A 22,086-nucleotide genomic window follows, 5' to 3' on the forward strand; every position below is an offset into this window, starting at 1 on the left:
AGCAGACTGAAGTAATCGAGTTGGAACCGGAAGTGACGTCATCGCGGCCATTTTGGATTTGTGAGTTTGCGACTGTTTTACTTGTCTTCCGGTTTTCTGTAGATAGAAAGAGTCAGGTAAGCACCACGTGATAAACCCTTGTCTCGCAAGATTTCACTCACCTTTAGGCTCTTTGACTGCCTCCAACTCGCACGTGTGTGACAATAATATATATGACAGCAACACTCATCACTCACAACAGTGACAAAACAATTACATTGACAATCATGTTACGTTATTTTCAAAATGTTTCCTTTTCTTTTTCATTGTTTCTTTAACACACTACTTCTCCGCTGCGAAGCGCGGGTATTTTGCTAGTGTGCTATATAAATAAATGTTGCTGTTGAACATCAGTCGGATTTAAAGTACCAGAAAGACTACCCAGAATTCCTTGCAGTGTCTCATGAATACTATTAAATACCTCCTCATAAGATTCCAGTTCATAGGCATCAGCAAAATTTAATGGGTGTCTTATTTCAGTATAACAATGGACTGTTGATTTGATGAAAAATGTTGTGATTGTCATCACTGCAGGCAGTTGAAGAGCTGGCAGCAGCTGGCCTGGCCGAAGCAGAGGGACCTACTTCAACTGGCAAGACTGATGCAGAGGTAGTTGCAGGGATAGCTGAAACAGGCATGACAGAGGCGCTCTGTGTAACTGTTGCGACTGAAACAGAGGCTGAGGAGACAGAAGGGCAAGCAGAATCAAAGGCTCAGGAAGCAGCTACAACGGGCATGACTGAAACAGAAGGGATAGCATAGGAGACTTGAAGGGGTAACAAACAGAGGCGGCAGAAATAGAAACTGGCATGGCCAAAGCTCCAGCCACAACTGGTATGACAGAACTAAAGAAGGCCGTGGTCTGGAACAAAAGGCTGAGCATTGGCAGAACCTATGGTGTTTGTTAAAGCATGACCCATTTGAACATTCACATTTTTCAGTCCAAGTCCAGTGAGCCCTTTCTAACAAATTGTGTAAAGTTAACAATTCATCCTGGGTGCCTACTGTACACAGGGTTTCTAAAAGGCAGTCAAGCTGGTCAAAGTTAATGGAAGCAGTGACTTTAGGCAGTGGGAATTATTCAATTGGTTTATATTTTGATTTTGCCTATCAAAATATTTTGATTCAGTAAAATACTGTGGAGGAGGAGTAGGAATATTTGGGAGTTGAATAGAATAAATTCATTCACCATACCATGTAATAATCAGACCGCTCCCACCGTCTATGTCCTCACTTGAACACCTGCCACCACTGCTCATAATAAAGTTTTCTAAAATAGCATATAATAAAATAACCTTTTCTCATAAATTAGGAGAAAGGGTTAAAAAGGTACAGTTAACCATGTTGAACTGCAGAACTTGATCAGTTTCAGCCTTTAGCTTGGTAGCCTTAGGGGTGGTGTCAGTTCCTTTGAATTTCTGTACTAGGTGAGGATGCAAACTGTGGTGAATCCCAAATTATTTGAGTCAGTAATCCAGGTGATGGTGGATCTGAAAAACAAACAAGACTAAGTTTTCTTAAAAAGTAAACATTCATTGCCGCACTCAAACAAATAACTCAACAGGCTGCATGAAAGAAATGTTCAAGAAGAGGCTCTCCAAAAGCCTTTGTGCCGATTCCAGAGGTTGGCTGGAACCTTGCAAGGACTGATTGCTCTTCACAAGCATTGAGGTTTATGTTTAAAAAAAAAAAACAAAAAACCAAACCCTATTTTACCTACAATGTCTTGTTTTTTTCCCCACAAATCCCACAAGAGAAAGCAGTATTTAAAAGGTTCTGTGAAAGCTTTATCCGAGACAGGATTTTTAGTCTCAAAGCACCAAGAGATTTACTAGAGATTAGGTCCTCCAACTGTGCGCTAGTTAGAAGGAAGAAAACAGCTCAAATTTTAATTCATCAGGACTTAATATAAAATTAATAAGCATAAAGTAATAGAATTAACTCACTTTTGAACAGTCAAAAAGGCCAGAAACTGCAGCCATCTGAAATGGGGGGGAAAAAAAAAAAAAAACTTCATTTATAAAGTCGGAACAATGTAATCTGAAACAGTCTTTCATTTAAAAACCAGAAAACTCACTCTGGGTGAAAGCAATCTTCGAGACTGCTTGTAGTCAGACAAAAATTGTTGGAACTGTCCAATTTGAAATCAGATTTAATAAGACAATTTCAGCAACTTAGAGGCACAATCATAACCACGCATATTTCAATAATTTACATTTAACAACCACAAAAAGTATTTTTTCTTGTTTTACAAGGTAAAAGAAATAATGTGTCCACATAATTCCATTAAAATTAAAAAAAGTTGGCCAAAGTGTGGGCTACACTTGATTAGGTCAAATTAAAAGAAATGACTGCTTACTCAAATGTTAAATGTAAGCGACTATTTCATTTGGACAAGTCACACTAAAGACTGGCTATATCCATATTACAGTTTTAAACTCTGAATAAAGTAAATTTTTACTTCTATAATCGACAACCATAAAAATGTGGTTACTTACACTATTTACCCATGTTTATTTATCCATTCCTAATATTCCATTGCACCCCCTTCTGCCTGCATGACAGCCTCTGTTCTTGGTTTGCTGATGTGTGAAATATTCTACAGTCATGTCTGTTCTCAACATACCAGCAGCTCTAGTGAGTTTGTTGCCGGTGGATCTTGTATTCAAGTTATTTTTAGCTGTATTAGGATTACAGAATATTACAAATCACATACTTCACACTCACCTTCACATATTTGGAAGCAGACATTAAGAAAGCTGGCAATAAAATTGTGAATTAAAGCATCCTTTGGCGGTCTCTAAATTTTATCAATGTTAAAATGTAAGAAACAGTTATAGCGCTAATAATCACCTTTCCATTTTTATAATTAAATTTACCATGTTAAACATTATCTATGAAAAGCAATTATACATACATACACACTGAGCGTCAAGACCTTAGAACAAAAGGTTCTAGCTGGGAGTCATGGTTTTAGAATACTGAGCTTCAAAAAATGTTGACCCTTCATTTATCAGGCGTACATAATCCTTTTCCTTTAAATTTTGTTCCCATACTTAAAGGCTGTATTTTTAGTTAAAAAATGCAAGGTTTATTGAAAATGTGACAAAAAATAAATAAAGTAAAAGTTTGTAGGTGAACAGCAAAGTCTTGATCAGGATACTCCGTTTCCAAGCTATTTTACCTTATGGCATTACTGGCGAGTCCAGCAAAGTGAGTGCCATGTGTAGACTGTGTCAAATCTATCAATTCTAGTAGTGTTAATACACAAGCTGATTGGGCCAGCACAAATGCAGAATTGTTAATTAAATTATTCAGTATAAATTGTGCAACCATTTCAAGAAACACTCAATTAACAATGGGTCAGTTAAAACTGAAAGAAAGAATGCATGAAAAGGTGATATACTGAAGCATTTAAACTGCAACATGCCCAGTTCTGTATATTATCTATTATAAAAGAAAATCTTGAAACGAGACGATTTCCAAGAGATTTTTTTCAAGTTGGTCTCAACCATTTCCAGTTGATGGCCCACGGCCACAGTCCTCGCACCTCTCATTTGTGTGAATGCTTTTGTCAGACACTTCCTGTACTCTCGGCTCTTATAAATTTTTACATTTTCCTCATTTTAAGTCATTTATGAAAAGTCCTCAGTTTTATCCTTTAAAGAAGCTTTCAGGACACTTTATACATAGAATCTATTCATTTCCTTCGTTGTAGTCCTTTCCTGGACAATAATTTTATATGTTTTAGATGACATGTCAATGACTAAGTGAAGAAGAAAGGGCAGTGTGTTAAAAAGAGGCCCAAAAGCATTGGAGAGAAAAGAATTCAAAAAAAGAATCCAAGTGCAAATTTGGAAAAATAAGGAAAGAAAATAAAATCAGCCCAGACCAAGTGGAATTAGAAACATAGCAGGTCCAAGCTGGGTAAAAAACAGTAGAAGAAAAAGTAGAATGTCATAAAGTTTAAAAACATTGGTGTGATACACATGCAGAGCAAGTTACAGATTATGAAAGGAGTAAAATTCGAAAGTCTCAAAACGGATAGTAAAAGATTGCATTAGCACAAACAAATGGAAATTACTCAGTGAAATAACAGAACAGCGAAGAGAGATCGAATATGGACACTGGTGATATGACAGATGTAGATATCGTGCAGTTTTAAAGTTTAAGTCAGAGACTGGTAGATCTAATTTGGGTTACCATCAGGGAAAAGTAGTGTTTCTTCCCAATGAAGAGGCATATTCACGAGAATTAAAAGATTTTTTGTTTGGTGAAAGTGAAATCCACAAAACACTACAGGCAAAATATCTGAATCTACAATAATCCGTTGGCATTTGCATCATTCAGTGCTCAAAATGTAGATTTACATGATGCAGGTCCATATGCTATGTGAAGCTGTGGTCCTGCAACAATTAAAGCTACTACATTTAATTTCAAAGAAACCACAATTCAAATCAGGTTTACATTCAAGATCATGGAGAAGTGATGCAAAATAGAATAGAAAGAGTTAATCAGACGTATTAGAAATGCTACAGCCAATAATGGATACAAACCTCTATGTCCAACAATATTACACTTCAAAGTATTTATCTACAAAACAAAGTAGTTCTTAGATTTCTATATAAATCTGAAAGATCACGGTCGTATTTATAATAAACCAACGTGACGAATTCTAGCGATAATAGTTTCAAAAGATGGAGATATCAAAGACAGTTAATCATCATGTTGATCCAAAAGCAGAGCACGATTCATCAATTGTCTAATAATTCACCTCATTCTGATCCTTTACTCTTTCATTTGCTTTTCCCTGATGGAAAAACACAATGGTCATAGATTACACACAAATTCAGATAAACTAATAACACCTACAATATCAGTCTGCCAGATTTAATTATGGTTAATTATGCATATGTAACAGTTCCCATGAAAACAAAACAAACAATCCATTTAAAAATTGAACACCTGCTTACGCGGACGCATGGCACCTGGCCAGGATTGGCAAGTGAAGAGAACAGAGGGCAGAGCCCCCTAGTATATAAATGAAAAAAAAACTATAACGGGGATAGACATGTTTGTTTGTAGCATACAAAAAAGGAACTGAATACAGTTATAAAAAAAATAAAGAATGCAGAGGACATCAATTCGCAAAAACAGATGAGCAGACAATATAAATCAAATATACAGACCTTAATCAAGGATATTTGTTATTGTGAAAGTGTCTTATTACTTACATCAATAGTTAAATCAAATATACACAACTCTATGCACGGTCAGTTTCACACTTGGAAATAAAGGCAAATGACAAAGAAAGGGACATGTTTAGAGGAGGAGTTGAGATGGGATCCCAAGTTCAAATGCCTTAGTGATGCTGTCCTTGTATTGCAACAGTTGGAAGCACAAACTGTTCTCTCTCGCTTTTTTTTTTGTAAAAACACACAACACACAATCAGCCAGAAAGTCTTGTGCATTTGTTAGCACAAGTCTTGACTTGTAAAGTTTACAATAAATCCTACTTATGACATACTTCTAGATTTACTTTTACCAATACTAAAAGTATACTATTGCACACACACACACGCTTATTCTTGCCTAAATCAAAAGTTAAATTGTATTCTGTTAACAGAAGAATGGGCTGTTCCCCAGAGGGACAGAGAGGATGTTACTCAGAGACACTTTCTGTACTCAGATTCTCTGAAGCCAAATGAGTCTCTGGCATCAGCACACCCAGAATGATGTGAACTCGGTTAATCTTTTTAAAAGTGCCTACAGCTCTTCACAGCACTTTATTCAGGTGGTTGTAGAGGCCATCTATCAGCTCCTCATCTTATACTGTATATAGCAAGATTACAATAACAAAGTTTTACTTGTTATCTGAACTAAGTTACCAGCAAGTGATCATCTGCTCATGGATCCTTTATCATGAACTCCAACAGTTTTTCACATTGAGCCCTGCCGATCTCAGCAGTCACAAAACCCGAGCCGCTTGTTCGAGTCAGCTGCCCTACTGCAGCCCTACACTGTGGACACACACACACACACAATTACATCAGATTGTCATCTGTAATATTTGTCTTGTGCAAGCTATCGGGTTTTGGCCTGAACACTCCTGTTTTCTCATAAAAAGTGGAATACAGCTTAAACTGAGAATTACCCTGGGGTTCACTACAAAAACTCCCATTTTTTCCTAATATACATGTATCCATTATTTCAGAGTATTACGAATACACCAATCTGCACACTGCCTAAAGTAACATGCAAGTCACAGAAAAGCTTTGTAGTACTCTAATCAAAATAACCAATCTACTGTAACACTCCTCAGGTGACAACTGTTCCTTGACAAAGCTTATGACAATCCTTCATGTCATGTTCAACTTTAAGGTTTTTGCTCAAGTCGAACAGAGTATGAAACTACAGTGGTAGACCAAGTTTCACATTAATACCTTAGCGTGGCTGTATCAGCAGTTCACTGCTGCCATGTTCATCTGGGTCCTGACTTTTAGACATTAAAATATTGATGTTATCCAGTAAAGTTTCTGTACATACTAAAACACACACTGGTGTATTTAAAGTAATATTGTTTGACCTCATTTAAAACACTAGAGTATTTAAAATTCCAAGTTTTATTTAAACTGACTGGTTTTCCCTAGTTGGATGTGAGGTATCACCTTAGATTGTCCAAGCATCCCAAAAGGAGCAGCTCCAAAAGCAGGGCACCTGCACAGGCACTCAGTTATGGTACACTTAGAACAGGGGTGTGCGACGATGCGGGTTCTGCTCCATGCTCCCATCCTCTGTTCGGGAGCCCTTGAACCCAACGCTATCGAAAGATATAACCAAGTTGACCGAGACAGTGAGGCACCAACACAGCAAGGGGATGATGTAAAACGTGCAAAGTGCCTTTATTTAAAACAGTCAACAAAAAAAAAGTGTTCAATTAAACAGTGCAGTGCTTCAAAAGAGTCTTCATTAAATAAATAATCCATAAAAGTGTGGAGGTTAAAACCAATAAATAGAAAAACACAATCCTTAAAAACAACGAGGTTCAAATGACGCTGGAAGCAGTCCTCTAAACACAATAAGCCCCGTGCCTCTTTTAAACCAGCGTCTCACCTGCTTCTCCCGGTTGGGCTTGACAGCAGGCGAGACGCTCTCGCAGCTGCTGTCCTTTCTCTCTCTCTCACACACGTCTGGAGTCCTCCCGATCCCGGCTTCGGTCTGGCACTCATCCCAGCCCCGAGACTTGGTCCTCACCCAACGGCCAGGACGCACACGCTGGGGAATCCACCACCAAATCTCCCGACTTCCGCGGCCAGTCGCCCTTCAGTGGTCACTCCCGCTACTCGTTCACTCAGCGGGAGTGAACACTACTACAACGCCCACTCGGGTGTCGGGCAAACACCCAGGCTTCCACACAACTGCCTGCGAGCGTTCTCTCGCACCGGCTTGCTCCTGCGTCCTGCTGGGTAGGAGCTTCTATACCCGCCTCTTGCTTCTTTATATTGAGGGGGGCCAAAGCAGCTGCAGCACATTAGCAATCCCAGGAACAATCACCGATGTGGGCAGTCCCTCACCTGTGCACTAGGTGAGAAACGCCCACAAGGCAAATCGCCCTGAGATCATGCTACAGCCACCACGCCCCCTCACTAAGCCGCCGCGAGCGCGGTGATTATTTATTTAAAACAACGGGGGGTATTTTTCGTACGTCGCTTAAATCATCCGAGATCAGATGCCTCATCTTGGATGAGTTAATGCCGGTTAAACTCATCTGGGATAAATCGGTTTTTCAAACGCAGCCTTGTGGTAGATTAGTCTAGCTGGATCTAATCATCCGAGAGGAATGCGCGCGCCCGTGCTGTGTGAAAAGCCCATATATATTGAGTCTAGAAAACATGATCAGCAAGTCTTTGATAGGCTGCAACAAAACGACGAAAGAATGGGTGCGTGTTTTTTTTTGTTTTGTTTTTTTAACAACACAAGCGGAGCAGGACCTTTTATTCGAAGGATATGAAGAATTTCAAGATTTAATATGCACAAGGGGTAACACTGCAAAAGCTGCCCAAACCAGAAAAGACGGCTGGCAAAAAGTGGCTGACAAATTAAACGCTAAGAAGTGTGCATTGTACTTACTGAATGCAGCGTTTCATTTCCTATGTGTTAGATTAATTATTATTTAATATGTCATAATTCCAGATAAAACGTGAGCACAAGGAGAACATGAGAACAGGTTAAAGTGAAGTACAAGAATATACTTCAAACTGGCAAATATTGGTATATAACTATTTAAAGACTTGTTGACATAAAGAATCATATATAATAAAAAAAACCATTAAATTTAAGGCTAATAAGAAGGCAGACAAGCAAAAAACAGGTGGAGGTCCACGCGGTCCAGACCTAACCCCTGCAGAAGATTTGGCTCTCCAGCAAAATGCCCATCTACGGAAGCGTGTTAGGGCCACGGGTGAAAAAAAATACGGACACAGTGAAGAAAAAAAAATCTAAATGTCGAGATTAAAGTCGACATGTTGACTTTACTCTCGACATTTCCACTTTATTCTCGCCATTTACATCGAAATTAAAGTCGACATGCTGACTTTATTCTCGACATTTCCACTTTATTCTCGCCATTTATGTCGAGATTAAAGTCGACATTTATACTTTATTCTATTGTTTATTTTGTCAGTAGAATGTCGCAAACTAAACATCTTAAAATGAATGTTCAATTTACTAGATTTTCTCAAACCCCTTCATTAATTAATGTACCACATTAAATGCTTTATATTAAGTGTTCCCTGACCCAGTTTTTAATCTCTATGCGCTTCTTCAACTGACTTCCTCTTGCACTGTAAGGCGCAGACAGCGATCGCCGCACATTGACTTCATGATGTTCCTGCTCTAAGAACATTCAGAATACTAAGAGAAATACTTGATATCTTCTTCACGATGAAATGCATTAAAGCATGTTATTAAACATGGGTGGCGGGGGGCACGGTGGCGTGGCTATAGAGCTGTTCCCTTGCATTAAGGGGTTCCCAGTTGTATGTTCTGTGTAGTGAACTTTATGGCAAGTGTGACGAGGCTCCAAAAAACTGGATTTACAATTACAATTTACCCAATTACATTTGGAAATCCTGGGTAATGACAATGTTAGGCAGACTGTAAGATTCTTTACGGAACTGTGCGTGTTTTTGCCTGTGTATCTGCAATGGCATGAAACACCTCTTTTATTGTCTGCACACGCAAGTGTCCAGGAAACACTAAGAAACCCCGAAGGAAATATTTCACAGCCAAACAGACTTTACGAATTGCCTGGCAAACTGCACTTTTAGACAGATTTTCCGCATTGCCTACAGTATATAAAAAGTGCCACTTGCAAAAAACCTCAAAGCAATGCATACTGTCTGTGTGGTTATGAAAGCACGACTTCGCCTTGTTTGACTTCGAATATAAGGTTCTAATAAATCTTTGAGTTACAATATTCCCCCTCGACTAAAGCGATATCTGTATCTTTCGAAAAGAATTTCCTCCAGGAGCAATAAAGGATCTTGCCGATTGCGCAAAACCCTCTCTATATGAAATTCTCTTCTTATAATTTGCGCAACGATTTCAATTAGTAGCTCATTCATGAACGGCAAAGCCATGACTGAATGAAAATCCCATATATATTGAGTCTAGAAAACATGATTGGCAAGTCTTTGATAGGCTGCAACATGACGATGACGAAAGAACGGGCGCATTTTTTCCACACAAGCTGTGTATGTATGCGTGCGTGCGTGTGTTACTCAAAGGATTTCAAGATTTAATATGCACAATGGGTTACACTGTAAAAGCAGGCCAATCCAGAAAAGACGGCTGGCAAAAAGTGACCCACAAATTACACGCATGTGCATTGTACTTACTGAAAGCAGAGTTTCATTTCCGATGTGTCAGATTAATTATTATTTAATATGTCATAATTCCAGATCAAATGTGAGCACAAGGAGAACATGAGAACAGGTTAAATTGAAGTACAAGAATATACTTCAAACTGGTAAATATTGGTATATAACTATTTAAAGAATTGTTGACATAAATAATCATATATAATAAAAAAACATTAATATTAAGGCTAATAAGAAGGAAGACGAGCAAAAAACAGGTGGAGGTCCACGCGGTCCAGACCTAACCCCTGCAGAAGAGTTGGCTCTCCAGCAAAATGCCCATCGCCCTGTTTCTGAGGGCATTCCAGGGGGAAGCTCCTCATCAGAACCAGTGGCAGGATGCAGTGGTCACTTCATTTCAGGTAAAGGATGGTCATTGCATATATTTGTCCTCAATGTGTGCCATAGGTATATTCCATATAGCCCTCTTTTTACTGGATCAGTTGCAGGGAATGTCATATCCCTACAACCTGTGTCAAATAATGTTTGATCAAACTCCACTCTGATCAGTCACATGTGCCCCAATCACATTTGGAAATTCTGGGCAACGAGAATGTTAGGCTGATTGTGAGATTCTGTATGGAACTGTGGGTGTTTTTGCCTGTGTATTACCTACCTGCAATGGCATGAAATGCCTCCTTTGTCTGCACACGCAGGTGTCCAGGAAACACTATGAATACCCGAAGGAAGTATTTCACAGTCAAACCGACTTTACGAATTGCCTGGCAAACTGCACTTTTAGACAGATTTTCCGCATCGCATACAGTATATAAAAAGTACTGCTTGTAGAATACATCAAAGCAAATCTGTGTGGTTGTGAGAGCCCGACGTTGCCTAGTTTGACTTCGAATATAAGTTGCTAATAATTCTTTGAGGTACAATATCCCCCCTCCCCTCCGGCTTAAGTGGTATCTTTGGAAAAGAATTTCCTCCGGAATTTTGCAGTCGCGCAAAACCCTCTCTATATGAAATTCTCTTCTTATAATTTGAGCACCAATAGCAATTGGTCGCTCATTCATGAAAGGCTGAATGAATTCCACGCACAGACACTGATTAAGTGCGTGAGCTAATCCTTGTTTACATAGAAAAAACCTGCTCCAAGCAGAGGGGTATTGCACAAAAGTAGAATTAAGAAAGCCAGGATAACAGAACAGTCGCGGCTTGACCTAGTTTAATCAGTGCATCCTGGCTTAATCCGTTGCACGTTTGCTGAGCCAGGATGAGAACGCGCGGATATGTTAAGCCAGGTGTATATAGTTTGGATAAATGCGCGTTCATGGTATTCTTAAAAAGATCACGAAATCGATCACAGAATCACCGATGCAAAAATGGACAAAACCCGTGCGGCATACTTTTCGCCTAATGAGCAACAGCTTCTTATGGAAACGTATGAAGAAGTGAAACATATAATATGTAAAAAAGGCAATACAGCTGCTGTAATAAAGCAAAGAGAGAATGCCTGGCAAACAATAGCGGACCGATTGAATGCGTAAGTAGTCCAAATAACCAGTGCTCCACTGAAACCCTCATAATTACAATTCAAGGAGTTACTTGTCATTTTCAAAAATAATTGTATACTTTGCCTTAAATGTGTCCAGTGGACATGCATTTAACATGAAGAATAATTGCAAACACTTACCCACTATATGCATCTATTTGATATATTTAGTTTATTTTATGTCTCTAATGTGTTTAATCCTTTTACTCTTATCTATTTGTATGTAGGTTTTGTTTCTAATTAATTTGATGTAATCTATAATCAGATAATTTGCTCTATTTTTATCCATCTAATCTATTTTATCATTTGTATCTTTCTATTCCTCTTAAAGAACAAACATGTCTGGCCAAAAAAGGACTTGGCAGCAAGTCAAGATTAAATACAAGAATATTTTGCAGGCTGGTAAGTGACTTGTTTGCTGAGAACATAGGTGACATGTTTGCTGACATTTTATTATCTGTGCTGATTTTAGCCATAAAAAAGAAAAGTCATATTACTGGTGGGGGTGGCCTCCAACCCAAGACTTCACCCCAGCAGAGGAGCTGGCCCTGGACTCAAATAAAGGGAAGCCAGTGATTGAAGGGATCCAGGGAGGGACAGCCACTGACTCTGGCCCAGCAAGGGATACTGGCCTCTTCATACAATGTACATTATTGCCATACTACTGCGCATGGAAAATATTAAAATCCATTTATATTTTGTTATGTGGACTGTGTGACTTTGCTTTACCTTGCAGTGGCTGGTAACACTCTTACACTTTTGGATCCCCAGACTATGATTTGCGGTGAGTATTCTTTATTAAATCATTGGCTTTGCGTGTTCTGTCAAAAATATCAATACCAGTAATGAATATGGCAGAGGAAGCCACATCTACAGCAGTGGAGTGCACTTCTGCCGATGATGAGACCGTGTCGTTGGACTCTAGAAGGCTCGAGGTATCATGTCAATTTTGTGGAAATGGACACATTTTTTAAGTTTATAATAGATAAGAAGTCAGGAAGTGGTACTAATAGAAAATATCATTTGTTAAAGGATCCTGACATTGGGCAGTCTGATAAGCAGCCTGGTAACATAGTGAGTATTGCCTAAAGTAAATTTACATTATGCAAAATTGTGCTATGCTAACAAAAAGGTGTTCACAGAATTCACAAACTGTCAGACATCTCTACACAACACATCTTAAGAGACAGATCGAGCTTTCAGAAGTCAAGATTGATGTGAACAAAGAAAGCTGCAGGACATGGACCTTGACATGCAAATTAAACGCAAGACACTGAGGAAACTAGAACTGGAAATCCAGAAACTACAAACAGAAGTAAGTGACTTCAGTTCATACTGTAACCATGACTGTAACCCAATGTATTAATCATCATAATTTGTTCTGTCCACAGCTCCAAGCTGACAAGTGATAACAACAAAATAATAAAAGAAAAATATTCCAAAACCATTGTGGTCTTCTACAATTTTTATGACTGTCAGGTACACTTTATAGTGATCGATCCAGTGAAGTGGAACTAGAATTTGGGAAGATAACCACAGTGTGTGCTACTGATGCCAAATAAAATGCATGTACACATGAAAAAGTTATATAGCCTACATTATCCTTTATTAAGGGATGGGCTAAATCAAAACTAAATTAACTGAAATAATTTGCAATGTATTGTTCTCTAACAAGTCTACCATTTCTGTTATCTGGGAATATGGCAGCATTGTCCCAATCAACATCCAAAGCAACTCTGGGAGCCCTTTCTTTTCTTAGGCTGGCAATATTGTGCAGCACTGTGCAGGCAACAGTCACGTCGCATGCTCTGTCTGGGAAGACCCTCAGGTGGTGCAGGCACTGAAATCGGGATTTCAGGAGGCCGAAGGTCATTTCAATTCGAGCCCTGGTTTTGGCATGGGCATGGTTGTAAGCTTGCTGTGCTGGGGTTTGGGGGTCTGTAAGGGGAGTCATCAGAAATGTCTCACAGGCATAACCTTTGTCCCCAGCAGCACACCAGAGAACTCACCTGTGAATACAAAACATAATTCTTACAAGTACTGTACTCTTGCTGTTCAAGGTGCTTAAAAAAAATGGGGTGGTTTACCTAGAGAGAGTCTCTGGTAAATTCTACTGGCCCGAAAGATTCTGGAGTCGTGGACTGAGCCAGGCCACTTTGCCTCTAAATTTGTGATAAGGCAGTCAGCATCACAGATCATCTGTAACAATATATAGCCTATTAAGGTAATTTAATGCACAGAATAATTATGTAGCTGACAGTAACCATTACTTATTCTTACCTGAACATTGACACTGTGGAAGGATTTCCTGTTCACATAATCTCCCTCATGTGCCCCTGAGGGGCGTTGGATCTGAATATGGGTGCAATCCACTGTACCAATTACATTAGGAAAAGCTATAACACAAAACAATGACTGTCATACTGTGACTGTGCTAATGTAACATTTTGTAGTAATCTGTTATTATTCATGTTACCTGCAATCTTGTAGAACTCCTCCTTGATGTGGATGAATCTTCTGTGGCCAGGGAAGGTGATAAATATGTGCACAAGAGATTTCAATGCCAGACTTACTTTTCTTATTGTGCAAATAGTGGCTTTATTGAGGTTTTCTGCATCACCGACAGAATACAGAAACATGCCACTTGCAAAGAATCGCAGTGCTATGCAGACCATCTGTGGGACAGTGAGAGCATGGCTCCGTGCGGTCCTGTGCTGTATGTTTGGACCCAGCAGCCTACACAAATATCTGATGCCATCACTTGAGAATCTGTACCTCTCAGTCAGATATTCGTCTGAAAAGGCCAATGGGTCTGCCCTATCTCGGAAGACTCTTTCATGCCTGAATGCTCGTCTGAGTATTAAAACTTCCTCATCAACTACATCATTCAACAAAGGGCAAGCCATTGTGGATAGGAAACACACAAATCTTTAGTCTATATATACTACGTATTGACCTCGTTACGGACTTAATTGAAACCACATTTGCAAATTGAGGAGCCATTTCTTATTATCTCATCAACTGCAATAAAATATAATATATTGATATTTTTTATCATTCAACAATACATTTCTACTGTATACTTGCATATATAGATATACATAGTCTATATTCTATTTCTCATATTGTATAGTATAGTTCTTTTGCACTGTGTTGGCATTCATTGTGGACAGCAAAGTAATAATTGCTCAGGAAAATGTGCTTTCCTCACTGGGTGTTTTAAATCTCTTTAAATCTCGAATAATATATATATTCATCAAACCTCTGACAGTGAAATGAACAGCAGTTTTCAATAATAACTAAAATGACAGTACGCATAAATAGATGAATGACAGTATATCTAGTTTTTTAATGCAGGACCATGAAATGACTAAAACACATTAATATCTAGTAGGATTTAGGGAGGAACTAGCCGATAAATCACTAAGATTAATCTTAGCCTGGTTGTTAGCCTGCTCTGGAGCAGGCTAGCTGCAAAGTGTAAATCTCCATAGTAACTTAATGTAGATTAATTTAGCCTCCCTTCATGCAACCGAGTCAGGGCTAAATTCAGCCCGGATAAGCAGAAAATCCCAGCTTAATTCCTTATCTTGGTTTTGTGCAATACCCCCCAGGTTTGAGTTTTGGATGTGCTACTATGACAACTCATCCAGCAAGAGAAGAGTTTCGAAAAACCGACAGATCCAGAATCATGCCAAATCGTCAACAATTACATCCGGCTAAACGAGTAATCCACGTATGAAAAATACACCCCAGGCCTTTGCTGAGCGAGCTGTGGACCCATAACTCCAGTCCTGGAGTGCTAAAGTGGCTACAGGTTTTAATTCTAACCATCTTCTTAGTTAGTGACCAGTTTTTGATGCTAATTAACTTCTTTAGCCTTAGCTTTAATTAGCTTGACTCAGGCCCCTTAGTTGTTTTTTCCTTAATTAGCAGCCGGAGAGTAATGAGACATAAAACAAGCAGGACATGACCAGCTCACCTGTACCCATCAAACAAAATTTGAAAATAAAGATGAAGGTCTCAGTAAGGTTGATCCCTCAGGTTACCAAAACATTTTAGGAGTTCTTAGAAAAAACAGACTATCAACAGTTTTGGAAATGTCTGCTGTGTCAGAAAGAGCAGCACCAAGCCATGGAATTGAATAACGGGTTTAATTAACAACAAGAATCAGCTTCTCATTAAGGAACTGGTTGGAGTTTGAAGCCCCAATTTAGCTGGTCATCTGTTGGCTCGTTTCATGTCTCATTTCTGTTCGGCTGTCATTTAATGAAGAAAAGAATCAATTCAGAAGACTTAATCCTTAAAAAAACAGGGCTATTAAAACAAAGGGAAAAGAAGTTAATTAGTCGTGAAAACTGGACACTGATTAGGAAAAAGGTTAGAAAGAAAACCTGCACCCACTGCGGCCCTCCAGGCCTGGAGTTTGACACCCGTGACTTAGAACAAGTACCAGCAACTATAAAGGTATTCTGAAAAGGCACTGGTCATTTGGCACCCACTAAACCAGACCAGAGGAGCTGGTCACAAAATTATGGGGAAAATAGTTTAAAAAAACACCACTACCGAATGTTTACCACCCATACGAGCAGTTCTCCAGAAGAAGCAAGCAGCACCACTGTCTAATGGCTGGCATGTCATCCCAAGATAAAAAAGTATATATACACAATGAATGCAGTTAAAAGTATGCCACACAAGAAGAAAAATTCAGCATCTTTAAAAGACTGACAGCAATAAAATCAAAGGGTTCCTCCATGGTCAGATAAAGCGATAACTGACAGAGGACAAGAGGAAAAGTATTGAAATCCTATACAATGTAAACACAAATGTAAGGTTGCATAAAGCCTATAATTAATATTCAGATACCATCAGCATGTATATTCCTAGACGGAAGAAAAAAAAAGGATACACGTGAAAGTAAGATACTACAATTTTACCAAAGCGATGTAAATTAAAAATAACGTAAACTGTTAACAACCAATTTCCAGAATATATTCTTGTAACAAGTTGGCTGAAAGGGAAAAAAAAGAAAATTATTTTCTCGCTTGTAGCACTGTGATAAAAAGCAAACGGCTGGGATTTTTTTTATTTATTTAATCATCTCACATTCCTTTAATATTAGAGCCCACCTGTCTGCTTTTTTTAGATCACCGCGCTACCACCGCTGGAAGTGACGTCAAACAGCCTTGGTAAAGGTGTAAGTAGGTGGCCCCGAAACGCACTTTAGTCATTTTAAGTTAACTTTATCTTGTACGTACGTGAAAACATCTCATACGTACGATATAAGGGTTATCCCATAATTTTTTTCACTGTGCGGTTCAGAACTTCCATAGCGAAGCGACACACACTATACGTTTGGAAGAAGGCTCATAGGTAATCTGCTGATGTCCCGCCTCCTCGGAGCGGAGGCCTACGGTGGCCCCGAAGTGCAATGCCCAAAAACAAATTAAATCATGCAAATCAGATAACAAAAATCAAATTGAATCCCAAAAACAAATCGCAATACACAAAAACAAATCAGAAACAAATGAAGCAGCACGCAAACAAATTGAGAAGCCTGAAAACAAAAAGAGCAACGCATAACCTAAACGGAGGCAGAAAAAACAGTGGAAACTTAAATTCGTCACGATTTAATCCCAGCTATTCAATAAGTAGAAGCAAGAACGTTAAAAGGTAAAAACATCTCTTATCTTTTTTAGGTATTTTATGTACTTTATTTAGCACAACAAGTAACGTTTGCATAACTTCGAGCACTCTCGGCCAAAGCAGTGGCAGAGCCGACTGGGTTTTCACGAGTAAATGGGTTTGTATCCAGGAGAAATCTGACGTGTCTACTGCAAGCTTAGCAGGACGAAACTGATGCCTTGGTATCGGGCATAATATTTTGGTCAAAAATCAGCCAACTGACAATCACGTTAAAAATATCAATTGTCGCTTGTGTCACAGCCGATTGCTTTTGGTTGGTTAGATGTGTCCTGCAACACTCTGGTGAATATTTGCTTGCCGTCACGCACTCAGCATTACGGACAATACACAACTGGCAAACTTGTGTGTGTAATACTTTAAATGGATCTCTGGCAGATATGAAAAAGGTTTAATGTCCAGTCTTTAAAATATAGCTAAATAGACGGTAGACATTCGGCGTCACTATTTCCACCACACTACCCGTTAAGACCCAGTAATTGATTGACATACTGCTGTTATAGTATATTGTAAATTAAGGTTTTAAATAAAGTAATGAATCAGATAACCAAGGGAAATATATGAACAGTAGGGGAAGTAAATAAGGTGAGGGATTAGCAACAAAGAGTAATGGAGACGGGCGTCTTTTGTAAGGTTTTACTTTATGTGCTTTAATAAATCAAAAGTTTTTCTGAGTAAACCATCTGCCTTGCACTGAATCATTTACGGAAGCATCCAGAGTGAATAAAGAATATTATGGCCGCCTTGCTTCTATTTCTTTATTTTCTGTTTAACCTCTGGCTTTGCCGGCATTTCTGGCAACATTTCAAAGAGTGCCCAATCTAAAATATGAAGCCAGACATGAAAAACTTCAGGATTTAACATACAACTGTCATACACTAAAATTAATGCCCTTTTCTTTTCATACTCACTTTATACATAAAATGCTGAAAGTGAAATACACTGTATTACTAAGTATAACGCAAAGTACCCGAGTCACACTGGATCTGGGATTGAAATGATCAAAAGTGCTCTTGCAACAAACTGCTATGAGTGACTCCACAAAATGACAATACTATAGCGCCCTGGGTCTGAATGCGAGAGTGTAGCACAAATCCGGCATTTAAAGCAAATGCTGTTGCAATTATAGAGTCATAGAACTTTTATTACAAACAAGTAACTAGATACAATACAACTCATCAGGGCTTCTATAAATACAAATAAACCTCATAACATGCAGTAAAACCCCACAAATAATAAAATAATCTATACACAAACAGTGCAACAACACAAAGCAAGTAAATCTAACAATACATTGTGAAAAAAGAAAAAAAAAAGTAAAGAAAACGTGACAGGCCCCTGTATCTTAAAAAAAAATTACGATTATTTGAAACATCTTGACTTTCGTATACACCTATACAAAATAAATATGTGAAATTCCACATACAAGTCCATTTAAACTAATAAAATGGACGGTTAAGGCACGGATATTATTATTATTATTATTATTATTTTTTTTTTTTTTATTTATTTATTTTTTTTTTTTACTCCCTTACTGTGTACACCGAGTCCACCTTTATGCCTTGAGACTGCTTCTAGGCCAATTTATACAGGTGGGTGAATTAGTCTCTTAAAGAGACCTTATTCGCGAACCACCTGTACTATTTACGCTCCTCTGGTGGGCGCGTACTGTCCAAAGGAGCGGAAATACCAGGAGAAGCCGTCTATAAAAGAAGTCCTATGAATAACTGGTACAAGGGGGTGCAGATAGCATTTCACCCGCAGCTAAATGCCCATCGGTTGTGATGCTTGGCCTCTAGCGACCATGATATATTGACGCTGGCCTTGGGTCGGCTCACGGAACCGCGGGAAAGTGTGTGGGTGTATGGGCTGCCTCTGACACTGGGAGAGCGAAGTGACACGAAGCCGGGTGGCGCATATGTACGGAAGCGTATTAGGGCCACGGTGAAAAAAAAAATCTAAATGTCGAGATTAAAGTCCACATGTTGACTTTATTCTCGACATTTCCACCATTCTAGTAGTTTATTTTGTCAGTAGAATGTTGCAAACTAAACTTCATCTTAAAATTAATGTTTAATTTACTAGATTTTCTCAAACCCCGTCATAAATTAATGTAGCACATTAAATGCTTTATGTTAAGTGTTCCCCAATCCTGTTGTTAATCTCTAAGCGCTTCTTAAACAGACTTCCTCTTGCACTGAGAGGTGCCGGCAGTGATCGCCGCACATTGACTTCATGATATTCCTGCTCTATGAACATTCACAATACTAAGATATCTATTTCACGATGAAATGCTTTAAAGCATGTATTAAACATGGGTGGCTGGGGTCACGGTGGCGTGGCTGTAGTGCTGCTCCCTTGCATTAAGGGGTCCCCAGATCTACGATCATTGTAGAGAACTTTATGGTGGGTGTGACGAGGCTCCAAAAAACTGGATATAGGAATGGGTATCGCACAGGTTTTACATAAATATTGTGTAAATGTTGGGTTCGTGATGTGGTGATCGGAGACACGAACGCAGAATTCAATGGATGTTCTTCTGAGCGGGCTTTCTTTATTGCGTGCGTGCTGTCTCTATCTGACGTACTAAATCTCCAGTTTCTATCCTTCCTTTTTCGTTCTCCATATAACCAATCACCCCACGATAAACGTCTTTGTGAAATTAAAACTAGTTATAAATGTAGACCTCAGAGTTTTCAGAACTTTAAATGTATTAATGCACGTGGGGGCACGATGGCGTAGTGGTTGCACGGCTGCCTCGCAGCAATGGGGTCCCGGGTGTTCTCTGCCTTGAATTTGCATGTTTTTCTGGTGGGTTTACTCGGCGTGCTTCAGTTTCCTTTCAAAGTCATGTAGGATGTGGGGTTTTGTTATGCTATATTGACACTGCTACTGTATGTGTTGCTGGTATTCACCCTGCTATGTGCTGTGGCCCCATTCAGGATTTAGTCCTGCCTCGCACACGATGCTTGCTGGGATGAGCGCAACCGTGAATGGATAGCATAATTAAACATGTATAACGAAGATTTTTTTTAAAGTTCTGAAAACTCTGAGGTCTAAGTTTATTACTTGTTTTAATTTCACAAAGACGTTTATGCGTGTGGTGATTGGTTATGTGGAGAATGAAAAAGGAAGGATAGGAACTGGAGATTTAGGACGTCAGATAGAGACAGCACGCATGCAATAATGAAAGCCCGCTCAGAAGAACATCCATTGAATTCTGCGTTCGTGTCTCGTTCGTGCTTTAATGCATTTCATCGTGAAAAAGATATCAAGTATTTATCTTAGTATTCTTAATGCTCATAGAGCAGGAATATCATGAAGTCAATGTGCGGCGATAGCTGCCGGCGCCTCTCAGTGCAAGAGGAAGTCTGTTTAAGAAGTGCGTAGTGATTAACAACAGGGTCGGGGAACACTTAATATAAAGCATTTAATGTGCTGACATTTAGATTTTTTTCTTCACTGTGTCCGTATTTTGTTTTTCACCGTGGCCCTAATACGCTTACGTACATATGAGCTGAAGAAGTGAACGGTCATTTTTATGGCCACATCCAGCAGTCTGGCATAAGGCAGCTGATTTAATTTCTCCTTCTCTGTAAACATACCCCCTCACCCCTACGAGTCGTCACAAATTATTTAAGTTTGACGCCTAATAATAGCCTACAACAGTCCTGAATACATCTTGTCATGCAAACACTACATTGTGCATGTTAAATAACAAGTCAACAGTGTGTATACTAATGTAATAAAAAAAGTCAGTATCAATTTTTTTTCAATGCAGAGTGCTGTCGCCGTAAAGTTATAAATTTACTGCCAATTAAAATACTGAAATATGTTTTAATACTTTAAACTCTGTTCTGGCTGAGAGTGTTCCAAGTTATGCAAATATTATAATTTCTGACAAAGTACAAAAATACTTACAAAAGATAAGAAATCTCTTTTACCTTACAGCACTCTTTCGTTCAAAAGCTGGGATTAAATCGTGATGAACTTCAGTTTCCACTGTTTTTTCCGCCTCCATTTGGGTTATGCGCTGCGCTTTTTGTTTTCATGCTTCTCAATTTGTTTGGGTGTTTATCCATTTACATTGGTTATTTCTGGTTTGTTTTTACATGTTCAATTTTCTTTTGCGCATTCAATTTGTTTTTGCGTTTTCTATTCGTTTTTGCTTTTCCAATTTTTTTTGCATTTTCTCATTTGTTTTTGTTTATTCGATTTGGTTTTGCGTTTTCTGATTTGTTTTTGCACATTCTGATTTGCTTTTTTGTATTCTTTTTTTTTTAATTTGCTGATTTGTTTTTGTATTTTATGATTTGTATTTGTGTTTCCAGTTTGTTTTTGTGTTTTCTCATTTATTTTGTTTTGTTTTTGCACATTGCACTTCAGGGCTACTGTAATGTGTTTATGTCAAATGCTCTGTATAAATATCCATGTATTTTCTTCTATATTCTTAAGAAAAAATATAATACCCCAATCCTCATTACTAACAATGAGGCCAAATACCCAGGATCTGTGCACAATTCAAGGGTACTCAGTGAGTCAATCTTGCTCCACAGGTTTGAACAGAGTAAGTAACCATGCAGAGAGTGGATGATCTTCCAGATTTCTATGTGAAAGCCCTATGCTGGTATGCTTCTTGGAGATGGAGGCTACCCTTTGTCGGCCCTACCTGATGATCCTCAGCCAGAGCCTCAAACACAGCAGTGTTTCAACTACTGTATGCACACTGCAAGACAAGAGCAAGGGCAGATATGATCATTGGTCTCTTCAACACCTAGTTCCAGTGTCTGCATTCTATGAGCGTCATGCCTATAAGAGCCTGTGTCATAATGGGAAAAGAAAGATGTCCACATGCTATTGTCAACTAGGTTGATGACCATCCTCCCTCGATCACCCCTAAAGAACAGAGATGGCCAGACACTGAGA

General features: G+C 38.8%; 1 long non-coding RNA gene across 1 annotated transcript; it reads right to left on the reverse strand.

Moving 5' to 3' along the window:
* Window positions 1-373: 373 nt before the first annotated feature.
* LOC120523538 lies at window positions 374-16,817 on the reverse strand. The gene is made up of 4 exons (XR_005632644.1): window positions 16,737-16,817; window positions 2,538-2,719; window positions 1,986-2,021; window positions 374-1,529 (listed from the first exon to the last, which is right to left on the reverse strand). It is a non-coding gene; the product is annotated as an uncharacterized LOC120523538 (long non-coding RNA).
* Between the last annotated feature and the right edge of the window lie 5,269 nt (window positions 16,818-22,086).

This window comes from Polypterus senegalus, chromosome 2, assembly GCF_016835505.1.
Source record: "Polypterus senegalus isolate Bchr_013 chromosome 2, ASM1683550v1, whole genome shotgun sequence".
NCBI lineage: Eukaryota > Metazoa > Chordata > Cladistia > Polypteriformes > Polypteridae > Polypterus > Polypterus senegalus.